This window comes from Rana temporaria, chromosome 12, assembly GCF_905171775.1.
Source record: "Rana temporaria chromosome 12, aRanTem1.1, whole genome shotgun sequence".
NCBI classification, from domain to species: Eukaryota; Metazoa; Chordata; class Amphibia; order Anura; family Ranidae; genus Rana; species Rana temporaria.
This window is the reverse complement of record NC_053500.1, coordinates 118,423,181-118,435,137: the sequence shown is the minus strand read 5'-3', so window position 1 is coordinate 118,435,137 and position 11,957 is coordinate 118,423,181.

Below are 11,957 nucleotides of genomic sequence, written 5' to 3'. Positions count from 1 at the left end.
CTTGCCCTTCATCTGCTATGACTTCTAAGTCCAAAATTACTTCTTCCTCCTCTCTTCCTTCCTCCTTTCTTCCTTCCTCCTCTCCTTCCACATCCTCCTCTCCTTCCACATCCTCTTCTCCTTCCACATCCTCCTCTCCTTCCACATCCTCCTCTCCTTCCACATCCTCCTCTCCTTCCACATCCTCTTCTCCTTCCACATCCTCCTCCTCCTCCACATGTTGAGATGGCAGATTTTGGCCTTGTCTGGCCCTCTCTGCCTCCTCCAAATGCTGGCGACTTCTTTCCCCTGAAATAAACCAAAAAAAATGTAGACTCATCAGCACACAGATATTGGAGAGCATAAATCGCACACATTGCTTAGAAGATGCTTTCATTTAGTTACTTTTATCTTTCACCAAACCTACATTTTGCAATTACTTCTATATGGCAAGCTCTGATCCTGCCCCTTTTTAGCAAAGTGACACACATGGATGTCCCCCCTAAACTGTATTTCTGGGAGACCCTACCAAAACCCATTTTTGATTTGGGGAGACACAGGTGCTCTGCATTGCAGATGTGAAAACATCTGCTTTATTACCACTGTTTTTAGAATGAATCCTGTATGCCTTTCCCATTCTCATACTTTTTTTTTCTAGAACTAGCTTTTACACAATGTTTACAAACAAAGTTTTTGGCCAGTGAGCCATGTCCAGGTGTGTTGTTCCTGGAATAACCGAGCCTTTCTGATAAACTATGTGATGTTACGTTGTTTACTAAGAACACTGTTTGTAAATATGTAGTTATTTATGTCCTAAAAAATAAATGACAACATGTCTTTAAAATTACAAGCAGGCCAAGGAGGCAGATGGTGAAATATACATGGCAACACATTATTGCAGACAATCACCCCCCCCCCCCCCCCAACCCCAATATATATTTACTTACTTTTACGCAGAATTTTAAGTATTTTCTTCATCTGATGTGGCTCCCTCAATTTTAAGTCTGACCATCGTTTCCTCAGCTGTTCCTTGGACCTGGTGATCCCAAACATCCTCTGCATTCTCCTCGCCACCTTGTCCATAATATGTGCCTTTCGGCGGTTAGGGGTCTTGTATGGCCCTAATTCACCATCATAGTCCTTCTTTCGCATGATGTAAACTAACTCCACCATTTCCTGGAACCGCATATTAGTGGCTTTATATCTTCTTTTCCTTGATCGGGACGTCCCTGCCTCTGTCCCTTCACTTGTGGCATGAGAGCATCGTGCCCGCTCGTGTGACATCGCCATCTTTCCTTTCCCACAGAGATTATGGGCGTGGAAAAGATGAATTCTTACGCCATGGGCGGAGAAGAGGGCGGCGTTTAATACATACGCGGAGTGTAGAGAATGCAAACAACGTGTTTACGTCCGTTACGCGGAGAATCTTCGAGCGCATCCAGAACATACACAGTTAACGCCATATTTCCTAAACTCATTGATTAGGGGCCTCGCAAAGGTGACGAGGGCGGGGTTTCATAAATACGCGGAGTGTTTAAAAGGTTTACGCCGTGATTACGCATCTTACGCGGTAATTAGGCGAGCGTGAGAAACGAGGAGCGAGAGACAGGAAGGTAAGGAAATTAAAAATGTGATCAGCAGAGGCCTTGAAAATGTAGACACATGGGATGGGGGTTTGGGCTGTTGGTTGCACCCTTTTTAAGCTATTCTGTCTATGGGGTACCACAATGTTATTTTGGTATCCAAATGCTTTTGGACACCTCACAAAATAGAGATGTGAACAATGCTGTACCTCATTGACAAGTTTTTGAATGGTGTATTCAGATCAGGCAAAGTATTGTTCAAGTGTTGGTTGTACAGAGGTCATTAGGAAGTGTCTTTTATGTCATCCATTGTCAGGGGCATGAGATTTACACATGAAAGAGTGCCTAGATGAAAACTGTCATTTGTAAGCATTGTTTAATTTTATATATTTAAAATATTTACTGCAATGTGAACAATGGCTCTGCATCTAGCAAATCAATGTTTGGTACAAGCAATGCGGCCGAGCTGCCAATCATTGTTTAAACAAGAGAGACTGTGTTTGGAATTAGATATAGGTAATAAATTTGAAGACACATATTAGATCAAGGTCAACGCTGATCCTTTGGAATATTTATTTTTCTGTGGTTTATGTTTTTGTAATCTAGACTCAAAAAGAAATATAATTTAGAAAAAATTACAATGGACCTCCTACAAAGCAAGGAATCTATAGAGGCCTTACTTCAAAAATACCAGGACACGCCCATCCTGTGGAATTCAAAGCACTCTTTATATTGCAATAAAGAGGTACGAGCGGCAGCACTAGAAGAGCTAGCAAATTATATGCAAACTTGGGTGCCAGGATGCACTGCCAACATGGTGAAGGATAAACTTGCCAACCTCAGAAGCACATACAGGAGAGCATACAAAGCTAATAAAAGCCAAAAATCGGGAGCAGCAGCAAGACAAGCAAAGGAACCCAAACTGTGGTATTATAAACAGATGGCTTTTTTGCGGGACGAAATGGAAGGCAGGAAAACGATGTCCAGTCTTTCTTCCAACCTTTCCTCCATGCTACCTTCCAGCGGACATTCCCCAGATGACCACAGCCCTGCAGAGTCGGAGGAAGAGGGCCTGGCTGACAGAGATGCAGATCTGCCACCCTTCGATGAGGAGGTATAGTAGTTTCCTCTATATTTATGGCGTAAATAATTCTTGGTGGATTAATGATTAGATATTGTAAAAAAAAAACCAAGCTGGGAAAAAGCAAACAAAAAGGTGTACAGACAAATAGGTGTCAGGGATGACAACTGCAGGGGTCAGAAGTAGAGTGTATTCAAGTAATAATGAACAGAAAATACTAAACGAAAAACATGAAAATGAGTGTGGTTTTATTTAGCGAAATTGTAAAAAAATTCCTTTTTTTTCCACACAGGAAGAAGAGATCAGCCAGGAGGTGGCAGATCCTCAGGTGTCTGTCAGCCAGGAGGAGGCCGGGGTCAGTGGCAGCCAGGAGGAGGCCGGGGTCAGTGGCAGCCAGGAGGAGGCCGGGGTCAGTGGCAGCCAGGAGGAGGCCGGGGTCAGTGGCAGCCAGGAGGAGGCTGGGCCCAGTGGCCTGCAGCAGGTCCACCCGGCCAGGAGAACCACCACCAGCCAGTCTTCTCCCCCCCAGGTGAGGCCATCAGGCCGAAGGAGGCAGTTGAGGCCTGTGGAGGAGGCAAGCCTCCGCATGATCCAGGAGGCAAGCGCCATCATGAGGGCCCCCCTCAACCCCACAGAGGCCTTCAGTGCCTCATTGGCCCATGATTTAAATGAAGGGGAGGAGGACCAGAGAAGACTGGCAAAGGCCCTGATGAACCAGGTCCTTTGGTGGATGCAGAGGGGCCTGCTGACCCCAGACACTGGGCTATGTGACCCGGCCCGGCTTGCGGAACACCATCCTCCTGCTGCCACATCAACCCCACCTGCAAGACCCCGTGTTCGATCCGCTGGAAGGCTGCCTGGAGGGAAGGCTGGAAAGAGGAGGAAACGTTGATTTTCTGCCTTCCATTTCCTTCCACATAAAGGACATCTTGTTTGTACTACCACAGTTTGGGTTCCTTTGTTTGTGTGCTGCTGCTTCATATTTTTGTGTTTGGCTCCTGAGGCTTGGAAGTTTATCCTTCACCATGTTGGAAATGCAAGTTTGCATATAGTTTGCTATCTATTCTAGTGCTGCCGTTCTTTTTATTTTTTGTGCTGACATTTGCCTGAATAAAAGGCTTTTTGCTTTCATTTGAAAACATGTCTATTGTTTGATATACTGTGGGGATTATTAGGCAGCAAACCTTTAATAAATATACAATGGGTAATTTACAAAGGACACACTCCTTGGGGGGGGGGGGGACATTTGGTGTGCCAACATGGTTTAATATTCTCTAATGAAACACCAAAAAAAAAACAAAAAATTAAAAAAACATGTAAAAAAAAAATAGTTTAAATGGTGACATAACTAGAAACAAAAAAAAAAATTAAAAAAATGCACATTCCTTTACAAAAATGACTACTCTAAATTATGGAGGACCACCAACCAAAACACACGTCTGGCATAGAAAACATTATTAAAGGATTACATCACAAGCAAGAAATGTGACATTTCAGTATGGGACAACTCTATTGAAATTGCATCAGCAAGAGAACGGGGTTATTCTAGCAAGAGAAGAATTAATAAAACGAGGCTTTAAAATGTGGTTTAGTGCGCCTTTTTAAGACATTGTTCTCTTGCTAGAATAAAAGGTTTCTAATGACGAATGTGCCATATCCCAAACAAACGCGAGTTTTACCTGAACGAGCGCTCCCGTCTCCTCATTTGGACTGAGCATGCGCGGGGTTTTTGTACGCTGCTTTTGTGTACAGACGACCGAACATGTCTGACGGACACGATTCCAGCAGACTGTTTTAAAGCAAGACCAGGAAACAGTTGTTCGTTGGAAAACGGTCTGGCCGACGATTGTTTGCTGGAATTCTGTACGTTACTGCCTACACACGAACGAACATGTCCGCTGAAACTGGTCCGCGGACCAGTTTCAGCAGACATGTTTGGTCGTGAGTACGAGGCCTGAGTTGCGGGGTCGTATCTATGCGACTGATTCATAGAATCAGTTACGCATAGATTTCCCTAAGATCCGACCGGCGTACGTGTCTTACACCGTCGTATCTTAGGCTGCATATTTACGCTGGCCGCTAGGTGGCGCTTCCGTATATTTACGCAAGGAATATGCAAATTATGTAGATACGCCGATTCACAAACGTACGTATGCCTGGCACATTTTTTTTATGTCGTTTACGTTAGGCTTTTTCCGGCGTAAAGTTACCCCTTCTATATGAGGGGTATCCTATGTTAAGTATGGACGTCGTTCCCGCGTCGAATTTTGAAAATTTTACGTCGTTTGCGTAAGTCATTCGGGAATAGAGCTGTACGTAAGTTACGTTCACGTCTAAAGCATTGACGATTTGCGGCGGAATTTCGAGCATGCGCACTGGGATTCTTTCACGAACGGTGCATGCGCCGTTCGTAAAAAACGTCAAATACGTGGGGTCACACTAAATTTATATAAAACACGCCCACATCATCCACATTTGAATTAGGCGGGCTTACGCCGGACCACATACGTTACGCCGCCGTAACATAGGGCGCAAGTTCTTTCTGAATACGGAACTTGCGCCCTAATTTAGTTACGTTACCGCCGATAGATACACCATTGTATCTGAATCCGGGCCCTGGTCTGTTGCTCAGTCGTCCAAAGTCTGTGAGAACCCCCTCTTCCTTCTGTTTAGGGACAATGGTATTCAAGTAGACTTGCATTTTCTTTTTTTTTTCACTTGATGAGTAGGTTCCTTAACCACTTAAGACCCGGACCATTATACAGGTTAAGGACCTTGCCCCTTTTTGCGATTCGGCACTGCGTCGCTTTAACTGACAATTGCGCGGTCGTGCGACGTAGCTCCCAAACAAAATTGACGTATTTTTTCCCCACAAACAGAGCTTTCTTTTGGTGGTATTTGATAACCTCTGCGGTTTTTATTTTTTGAATTTCAAACCTTTAACCTTGCTTCAACCATCACTTTACATCTGTCTCAGTCTTTTGTCAGGTTAAAGTTCTACTTTATGTCATGACTACGTGTTATTCAACGTGTGTTAAATGCCGGGGGGCACGGGGAAGAGGGGACAGAGATAGAACAGAGGACATAGTGGACATATGCCTCTAACAGGTGTCATGCGATGTGTTGTCAAAAACCTCTTCCTATCCAGGCGTTGCTTCCAAAATATTCAGACATAACTTCATTATATGATGGTTTATTCTTCCAACGATTATGACAGCAAACAGACAGCTTATGCTTACATTGTTACGTTGTTGCAGACATCATGGCAGGTAGGCATCACAAAGTTACAGAAGGAGGAAATAGATGTTAAGATGATTTGATCTCTCTTGCTTGGGAGAGGGTCCTCCCTCCCCCCATCTCTCCTGTCGGGCCGGGAGACCCAGGAAATCCTAACTTACTATGCTTACCACGTGTACATTTATACAGGTTTAACAGCTAACTAAGCACAATTGGCTCGTTTCCAAACAAGGTTACGATGATCGTTCACACCCACTTAGGTATTTTTAAGTAACATCTCCAACCTCCTTCTTGACGTATGTTTCAAGAATAGATATGGCCTAACCTACATTGACCTTCGTTTGTCTTTAACAAACCTTCAAATGCTACCATGTTTAAGCATTGATTCAGAGACCTTTATAACATAATATCAATACATTTAAAATCTAACAATTCCCCCTTAATGCACTGTAATTAACAAACAAAATAAGTGCATTCATCTTAAATAATAAAAGGTTTCTGATTCACTTTTTTTCCAATATAAATACAATTTAACATTTCAGATATTGTACATAAACTTTTTCCAAAATTCAGAGATATTCTTGTGAAATATTTGATTCCATTAAAAAATTATAATTTATTATATTATTAATTAATTTTAATTTATTCTTCATCTAAATTAAGTAATATTAAAATTTTCTTCCTTTACCTTCATAAATTTTACTTCGTATAACTTCAACCATATCATATAACTATTTTATCATAAAGAAGAAATAAATATATTTGATGTATCAAATTATATTACTCTATATTATTAATTAATAATTAATAAATACAATTTTTTTCATTTCTTTTGAAATTTCAATAACCAAATTTCTTCAGTATAAGTTTTTTATACATTATCCTAGACACTGAACAATTATAAACATAATACGTAATCTATTTATTTGTGGATATATAAAAACATAACTTTCCCATTATTTGATTGTCATATTTTTATATATTCTATCTTTCTTTCTATTTATATTTTTATCTTTTTAATCTATTTATATTTATTTATTTATCCATCTAATTTATTTATTTATCTATCCATATAATTTATTTATCTATCCATGACCAGCAAGCAACTCTCTTTTATTTATTTTTCAATGTTCCATATTATTTAATTAGACAATAATTCTGTTTAGATACTTTAAAATCTTTTTCTTCCACACAAGCCTGTATGTTTTTTTAACTATATTAATACTTCAAATGTATACTTTGTTATACATTCTTGTAATAACAAACTATCCATCCAATTTTCCCAAGTTATGTGTTCTATAAAAATTTATAAAAAATTAATTATTCTATGTGAAATAATAATTTTATGTGTATCAATATGTATTCTTATAAAAGATTTAGAAACCAAAATATAACAACTATTTTTCCATATTTCAAAAAATTCAAAAAATTCCTATATTAGAATTACATTCCAACTCCCCCTTACATAATGATCAATCGATCAATATGTCACTTTTGATGTAAGTCCATATGAATAAATCATTGAAGTTCATCCAAAAATGTTGATCCTTGATAACATAATCAAAAAATAATTTGAAAAAACTAGAAGTAATAACCAAAATAGAATTTTTAGTTGTGCTTGTTTCATGGTCATGGAAGTATCCAAAAAATAAAATAACCTTCCCAATTGAAATCTGAGATTTCAGTTGGCATTCCTATTGACATCCGTGGTACCTTTAAATCTATAATTCCTAACCATAACTTTTGCTACTGGAATAAATTATGAAACATACTCATAAAAAATAGAAATCTTATTCAAAACATAATCTCTATTTAAATTTAGCAAAGGCCTAGCCATATTTTGTGAACAAACTTCTGAAATTCCTATACTTGTACTTTGTCCTATTCAACAGATTGCAAATAACTACATATGCTAATTTTAAAAAAACATAGAAGAACAGACATTCTTCATCCTGTCATTAACTCAAAAAAATGTAACCAACCCTTACTTTAGAAAAGGTTTTAAACAAAAAATATAACAGGTAAATAAGTCACTTAGTATTTACCTTTTCTTGAATCATCTTACCCTATTTAGACTTTAAAATACTATTGTAGCGTTCTATAATATCAGGGTACTAAAGATGATAAGAAACAATAACTTTATCAAATACTAAAATTGCATACACGTCCTTCATCACCTGTCCTAAAAAAATGAAAAAATCATTATCTGATTCCATGGTTTGAAAACAACCCCAATGGAATGTGACAAAGTTCATAACTTAGCTTTCATTAAAAATATATAATTTTTTTCCTAGAATTACCTCAATTAATTTTATCAAAAATTAACTAAAAATATACTTGTATACTCCTTCAGCAGGTGAAAAAAATCTAATATACTCAATCTACATATATTGCAAATCTCTCAATACTTTATAGTATCAGATCACTCTTTGCCTTTTGGATTGCTCTATAAACATAATAAAACAATATTCAAGAAGTTTGATGACAAAAATGCTCTAATAATGAGTAGTTCAAAATTTCTTTCATTAGCTCAAAAAAAATCAATTAATCAATTTGTCAGTCAATCTGTCAGGTACCTGGATATGCAAAAATAAATATTTTCATTTAAAAATAACTCTATCCATTATTGTTGGAAATCAATTATTTTTACAATGAATTTTATCTTCATTATCAGTCTGTACTGAGACAAAAATTTTCATCGTCCCCCTTTTTATTCTGTGACTAATTTTTATTTTGTAAAAGTAATATTTTTATCAGATTATTGTATTTTTCTTTACTTTACTTTACTTATAATTGCTTTAATTTTGCAAAAGAACATTTAGGTTGGGTATCCTAAATATCTTTTTTTTTCAGAAAGAAACTTAAATCATGTTTAAGTATTTTTCCTTTTTAACCAACTTATACAGTATGGTTAATTGTAACCACATGCCCTGTCACTCTGACTGCTAAACAAACAAGTCTTAAGATCACTTTTTCAGTGTAGACAGATACTCAGAAAGTTTCATCTGTGCCTCCTGGATCCATTTAATAAAAGCACAAAAACCCTCTCAATAAATATCCACTGAAAAATTGATAAAGTAACCTTTGCATGATTTACTTGCATAATTGTGGCTTATTACACTGCATAATTTTAGCTTCAACTGACCTTACTTTTTAACATCCAGTTGTCACTCAGACAAAAGCTTAATCAAAGTCTTGTGTTGACACCTCATGTTTAAAAATAACACCTTTAACAAATGGTGTAAAATCCACGTGTTTTTTTAAAACAATTACTTTAGTTAGTACTTAGTAATACCTTATTAAATATTTTTTCCATCCATGAAACTTTATTTCAGATTTCTGAAAAAAGTTTAAACACTAACGTGTTCAGATCCATAGGGGAAAAAACCCTTGTCATGACTGACCATCTGCTTAGTAACTCGACCTCCATTTCTCTGTTAATGACACACTCTCAGAGAAAGATCTGTCACCGTCAGTCTTAGCTACCATTCACTATACAATTGTCAGCCAATCTCTTTTTATCGTTTTTACAATTTTTAACCTTTTTTCAAAATTTTAAATCATATTAGGTTTGTACATCTGCTAAAAATTATGTACATAACAATATAAAATGACTTTGATTCTAGTAATGACAAAACATTGTTTAGGAGAAAATCTCATGAAACTTCACAGATTAGTTCCAGCCTAATGAACTGTGAATTGGCCATTTTCCTGAGAAAATTCCTCCAAACAAAATTCTCATTCTCATCTGAAATAGTCAATTATAAAAACTTTTAACAATAGTTTTTTCTTCTATTTTTGCTAAATACTAAATACCTTGTTGTTTTCCATTAACTGAATTTTATACAGTTCTTACATAATCTTAATTAATAGTTTTTCCTTAAACTTCTGCCTCTGTTTGTGCTTTGATGACATGCAATAACACATTTCTGTTGTTTTTAGGCTAAAATATTCCTAAACATATATATGCAGCATTAAACTTAATTTCCTTATTAAAGAACTTCTTACACTCTGGTATTAATTAATTAATTACCCCACTACTGTTTACATGCCTGCACATATATATATATATAGAATATATAAATTCCCGAATATTACTGAGATATACTTGTGAACCTTGAGATTTTTAACCATCCCATGTTAACCCACTTATATAAAAAACATATTTACCCCTTGTTTAGAATGATTTTCCTGTGTACACTTAAAAAAACAAGAGATGCAATGTCCTTTAACTTTGTCTTCTTAACTTTAGTTTCTTTCGTTTGTTTGTTACATTGTCTATCTTTGGTGATTTTTCTTGTTGCATTTTCATGTTGCTGTATCTTCATACGTTGCTTTTCTTGGAAGAATAATGTCCTTATTTTCTTTGAAGAATTCATTTTCTAACAGTTCTTGTCTTTTTCCTCTGGCCCGCCTTCTTTTTATTTTTGTTCTTTTTCCGTTCCTTTTGGCTCACGTGTTAGTGTAAATGTTTATTTAAGCTGTAAAGTAGCCTCAAGTAAACAAATGTAAAGATGCGTGCGTAAAAATAATGTCTTTCTCCTTTTTGTGTATGCGAAAGGAATGTATAATGTATAGTGTATTCTTGGACCGTTCAAACATCAAAATCCCGACTTTCAATAGCTCACTCAAAGTGTACATCTGCCTGTGTGACTACAATGGTGGCCTTAAATATAACGTGAAGTTTTAGATTCTATTTCTTAAAATCTTCTTGGCAGTCTCCACGTACGTAAACGTCTACGATTTTTCTCCATAACCTGAAAGTCCTCAATGGATTTTCCATGATATCTTGAAACCTTCTGTCCAAAATAGCTTGTTAGCCTCGTGTAAGTTTTTTTTTTTTTTTTTCTTCTGCTCGTAAGCTACAAGCATACTGACAGGTGAGAAAACAAATAAAAACTCACCCTGTGTTTTAGAGCCTTCTCATCTTCTGTTGGAAAACAAACGCCTGTTTTGCTAGGTTCTGTGGTCGTATTTTTCTTCAAGGCTTGAAAGAACATTTTTGACTTCATTTCTTCATTTCCCCCTTGTCAAGGCTTTAGGAAAAAAAATGACCAGTCTGGCTGGCAATCGCCAAATGTAAAATGCCGGGGGGCACGGGGAAGAGGGGACAGAGATAGAACAGAGGACATAGTGGACATATGCCTCTAACAGGTGTCATGCGATGTGTTGTCAAAAACCTCTTCCTATCCAGGCGTTGCTTCCAAAATATTCAGACATAACTTCATTATATGATGGTTTATTCTTCCAACGATTATGACAGCAAACAGACAGCTTATGCTTACATTGTTACGTTGTTGCAGACATCATGGCAGGTAGGCATCACAAAGTTACAGAAGGAGGAAATAGATGTTAAGATGATTTGATCTCTCTTGCTTGGGAGAGGGTCCTCCCTCCCCCCATCTCTCCTGTCGGGCCGGGAGACCCAGGAAATCCTAACTTACTATGCTTACCACGTGTACATTTATACAGGTTTAACAGCTAACTAAGCACAATTGGCTCGTTTCCAAACAAGGTTACGATGATCGTTCACACCCACTTAGGTATTTTTAAGTAACATCTCCAACCTCCTTCTTGACGTATGTTTCAAGAATAGATATGGCCTAACCTACATTGACCTTCGTTTGTCTTTAACAAACCTTCAAATGCTACCATGTTTAAGCATTGATTCAGAGACCTTTATAACATAATATCAATACATTTAAAATCTAACAACGTGTTATTCTTCTTCCTTTCCTTTTCTTATGTCGTGTACACATGATCAGTCCATCCGATGAGAACGGACCGATGGACCGTTTTCATCGGTTAACCGATGAAGCTGACTGATGGTCCGTTGCGCCTACACACCATCGGTTAAATAACCGATCGTGTCAGAACGCGGTGACGTAAAACACAACGACGTGCTAAAAAAATCGAAGTTCAATTCTTCCAAGCATGCGTCGACTTGATTCGTGGAGTTTTAACCGATGGTCGTGCCTACTAACGATTGTTTTTTTTCTATCGGTTAGGAATCCATCGGTTAAATTTAAAACAAGTTGGCTTTTTTTAACCTATGGATAAATAACCGATGGCACCCA